A 4,855-nucleotide genomic window follows, 5' to 3' on the forward strand; every position below is an offset into this window, starting at 1 on the left:
CTAATCTTTCAAATGAGAAAGAGACTCCAATGGGCCTTCCTCTGGCCATGCCTCCCAGTCGTCTAGCCCCTCCTTCCTCAATGCCTCAGCTTTTTCGGGTAAAAATCCCTGGCATTTCCCCAAAGGGGACATTGTGGTGGTTGTGGGTGTCTTTCTGAGTGCCTGGGAGATTACACTTTCAGAGAAGAAACAGGAAGGCCCAGATTAGAAGGCCTAGAATGTTATTGTGTAGGCAATTTTTATGGCAGAAAGGGAGAAAAGAGGGAGAAAAAGCAAGGGGAGGAAAGAAGGAGGAGAAAACAGGAAGAAGGCGGGAAGGCCAATCAGGCAGGTCATGTTGCCTGCTGTGCAGCCCTCCTCCAGCAAGACAAGGGAAGAAAGCTGCGCAAGAAGAAAGCTGTGTAAAGTGCTTAAAGGTTTAAGAGCTGCACGACTCTCCTCTACAGCGCCACTTCAGGTTAAAGCAGACAAGCCTTCTTCCTTAGATCTTCCTGCCCACTCCCTTCCCCTTCTCTGTAGGTGGCTCCATCTGGAGGATTTCCAGGAAGGCCAGAGAGAGTTAGGCATCTCTGATTTGGGTTTTGCCTCCTAGGAGCCTGGGGAGAGCTGGCATAGCCCACTGTGGGTTTACACTGCGGCTTCCTCACTCCACTAGGTGCTAATCCTTGCAGCTGCAGTGGTTTGGGAGGAGGCTAGATGAGAAGAGTGGGGATGGCGCCTGAGGTGTCTCAGATTCCCTGAAGGATTCTGGGGGATAGAGCAGGGAAAGGATGGAGATGGGCTTTGGGCAGTTTTCAAACAAGAGCTGCAGATTCTGAATGATTTGCCAGTGCTCCCAGCAAACTCCAAAGAAATTGACTGAGATGCAGAGAAGGCCAGGAAGGCCAGACTAAACATTCATAAACATTCAACGAGGTGAAAGGCAATAGAAAAGTGAGAGAAAGAGACCTCACAAGGAAGAGGGGCAAAGAAGAGAAATGTGATGGTGTAAAAAGGGACCCTTGGAGACTATCTCGAAAGATGTGCTGGAAAGCAGGCATTATTTATTTGAAGACTGCAGCAATATCACTGATGATGCTGAAAATTAGAGAGAGAATGGAACATTTGCACTCAATATTACTTTTTAACTGTTTATTCCATAGACTAGAAATTAATTGACTTTTCTCTAGCTCCATGGTTCTGGGCCTTTTTCCTCCTCTGTAAAACAAGGGATTTGGACTAGATACCTTACAGGGCCTCTGCCTGATCTGACCCTCTCTTGTCAACCTCTGAGCCGGGGACTCTAAGATCAAGTATCTGTGAGGTTTAATACCAGAGTCCCCCTTTTCCTCCATTACCCCCTTTTCAGTACAGTGCAACACCTGCACCATTCATCCAACTGATGCCAACTCTCATTGATGACAGGGAGTCTGGCTCAATTGTGACAAATGATTAGTTTTTCTGCCCTGGAATAAGGAAAGAAGGAACAGAGAAGGCGGCATGATTTATACTTCGGATTTTCAAGGAGAGGATATTCTTGAATTTTCAATTTCAAATTTCACGCATTTAACTAAATTATAAAATCCTTTGAGGGGTTCCAAATAGTTGGACTGATCAAATGGACAAAGAGCCCTGTAATGACCTCCGCCCCTGTTTGGGAGAAAATTTATTTCATTTCATCACAGAAATTATATCTGCTTTTTTTCATGAAAATCCAGCACATATTGGCCATGCTCTTCTCTTGTCTGCCTTCCTCTTGCCATTCGGCCAACCTGCTTCAGTGCAGCATTTTCTGGGGTTACTAAACACTCAAGGCTTAATGAGAGTGTATTCATGAGTAAGGTGTTCAATGATGCAGAACCCCCCCCACCCCCCACACACAAATGGAAGCACTTTAAATGATAATGGAGGTAAAACGTGTTTTCACAAGAGTTTCATTTTGAATTTGTCTCAACCTGAAATTCCTTTAGAAGATTTTTAAAAAATATTAATAGGTAGAAATAAAACTCCTTGACTTCTCTTGCCTTCAAGTGGAAAGTGACACACAGATAGTATATACTTAGCGTTTTCTACACCTACCAGCATTTCCATTTCATTTTAGTCTCCAAAATATGAACAGGAGGGCAACTCTAGAAAAATGGATTCCCACTCTGGCATCTCACAGGGCACTGCTCCGAGCGGTGCTGAACATTCACCATTTCCTGGCGTGCGAGGAGCATCGCCCTCTCCGCGCCCCCTCCCCACACACATTCTCACGCCCCCTGAGGGTATTCAGCAATCCGATTTCCACGCGGGGTTTGACCTTGCAAAGACCCTTCTTCCAGCTTCTGGGCAAGGAACAACCCATTTTAACTCAAAATACACAACGACCTTTTCTCCTTTAAAGAAATACTACCAAACGTAACACACCTGGGTTTACATTTCTCAACCCTACATTCCGGAAGACGAATACGGAAGGCAAAGGCAGGTAACTAGTTTGGGTCTGACAGTCCCCGTTCAGCGACTCTTAGTCTCAGGCTCTGTTCAAAATCGACAGTGCGGTAGAACATCTTTCCTTTTTCTGCCCATTCACCATTGTGACGAAAAATCCAAAACGAAAAAAATTATTTACTCATTTCTAAATACTGAGAAATGTGCTTATTTTGCGCCTAACTCCGCGGATTTTAAACACTGACATCCCGCCTAGAAATCAACCCTGATTTCCATGCCAATCTCGTCCGCTCAGTTTTACTTAGCAAACACCTTTGCTGCCCTTCCACGGTGAGAAAAATGGTGCACCAACTCCACGGATGACAGGTTGGTACCTGACTGCACCCGCTCAGTAGTTTTATCAGCAACCAGAAAACTTCACAATCGGTCAATTAGCTACTTAAATCTGTCTAAGGAAATCCGCCTATTTATAGACTTAAAATAAAAAAGCATCTCAGTTTCACCTATCTTAAATCTAGCCTAAAATAATCCCCCAAACACACCGCACATAAACACTCCCCCTTCCCCCACCCCAATTTTTCCAAAAGATCCCCTGTGGACTAACAGCACATTCAGATCGCCAGCATTAACTAAGGCAATTATCGCCATGCATTTAGATGCATCTATGCAAAGCCAAGTATGTGACAATAGCCAAAGCATCTCCCTGACAATTGGCTGCGCTACACATGCAGAAATGCAACGAAGATTGTATTTTCCACTTACAGTTATAGCGCTGCGCACGGTCACTTAACGAAAATGATAAAACTCAACAGTTCTTTTTTTAAAATATATATTTAATTCGGGTAAACGGTTAAGCCGTCTCTGTGTGTGGTTCTCTCTCGCTCTCTTTTCCTCTAGAGCTCTGGGCTCCTTAAATCCCTCTCGGATCGCGCCTTGCAAGCCCAGCCGCCGCCGCAACACGCTCGGGTAAATCTCTGTTGCAGATTGGGAATCCCATAGAAAACCTAGGGTCCCTGGAGCTGGCTGCGCAGGCGCGTGAGCCTCCGCCTCTCCAGGCACCCCCTCCCTTTCCTCTCCTCCCTCGGCTGCCGGCTCCGCAGCCCTAGCTAGGAGAGCTCGGGAGCCTGAGACCGAAAGCCACCTGGCAATGCGCATGCTCAGTTGGAAGGCTCGGAGTTTCCGCGGGTGGATTCTGCGTCTCCAGATTTTAGCAGAAACTCAAAAGGAAAGTGGATAGGAAAAGGGACCCCGACTGCCAGAGCTGCCGGCACCTGGACCGGCGCGAGGGAGGGCGCATCGGGCTCTTCACGCCCCGCAGTTACTGAGCGTGGTGGCTGAAGGCCGAGGCCTGAGCTCGGACACGCGGGGCCCGCTTTTCCTGCCGCTCTGTCCTCGCGGCCCTTGGCCCACCCTTTGCCAGGCTGTAAGATGGAAGAAAACTGCCGAAATCTCGGAAGGAAGCCTTCCCACCAAGCTGTGAGCACGTCTACCTGGCTCACCGAGGGAACGGTTGTGGTGGTCATTTTGCCACGGGCCATTTCCTCTGAGGATCTTCTCCTAAGAGTACAGGGAGCAGCACCCAGTGCCTGGGACGGTCCTTGGCCAGAAGGCGTTAGAGAAATATGTGTTGAAGGGAGCTGGGTCCGAGGCTTCTTGCCCTGTGCACCTTGGGCAAGTCATGCTAAACCATCAAAAAATGTTTAATAAACGCCTTATGTATACACTTCATAAATATTTATTGAATATTCATTGCGGGGGTGGGGATCGTGGAAAAGAGGGACTGAACCATTTGCAAATCCAGGATGAGGGCTAACTAGGCGATCTTATAAACCCTCCTTGTGTCCTTGAACAACTAACAGGTTTGGCAGCTCTCCCCTGCTCTCCCGCTCCCCACTGGCCTGCCAAAGCCTAGAAGACTTGGCAAGGAGTAGTGCCCAGTAAATGCTTGGTCGGTCGCTTCCCTACCAAGAGAGCAAGGAGAATTCCCAGATGTTCCTAACCTAATCACTTTCCCCAACTGCGTACGTTTGTACATTCACTCATTTAACAATTATTCATTGAACACCTACAGACTATTAGGCACTGTTTTATGCTTTCAGAATAAATGCAGTGAACAAAAGTCCCTTCTGGGGTTTTCATTTAGGTGGGAGTTTTACTTTTCAGGGAGGGACATTCTGGGGGTGCAGTGAAGATCAACGTTCTCCTTAAGCAGAGAGGTTTTTGCACAGCGTCTTCACACACTTACCACGCTCAGGAAAACTGCAGAGTTGAGCTTTTGGTGCTGAGGACAGCAAGAGCATCTTCCGTGGCAAACGGGCTGTGACTTGACAAATCTCCGCTGCCAGTAGGCAGCTGCTCCTGACTAAAAGTCAAGGAGTCCATCTTCGAACGAACTTAAGGCTACTTAAGTGGGGAACAGGAAAAACTCCACCCGAAGAGTCTCTAG

General features: G+C 47.4%; 1 protein-coding gene across 2 annotated transcripts in view; it reads right to left on the minus strand.

Moving 5' to 3' along the window:
* The window catches only part of VSNL1 (visinin-like 1), a 127,553-nt gene extending 123,957 nt beyond the window's left edge, over positions 1–3,596 (minus strand). For both annotated transcript variants that reach the window (XM_012653095.1, XM_012653097.1), the window contains exon 1: positions 3,172–3,596. The gene's annotated coding sequence lies outside the window, so the exon portion shown is untranslated. The remainder of the gene's footprint in view (positions 1–3,171) is intronic.
* Between the last annotated feature and the right edge of the window lie 1,259 nt (positions 3,597–4,855).

This window comes from Propithecus coquereli, unplaced genomic scaffold, assembly GCF_000956105.1.
Source record: "Propithecus coquereli isolate 6110/MARCELLA unplaced genomic scaffold, Pcoq_1.0 Scaffold41, whole genome shotgun sequence".
NCBI lineage: Eukaryota > Metazoa > Chordata > Mammalia > Primates > Indriidae > Propithecus > Propithecus coquereli.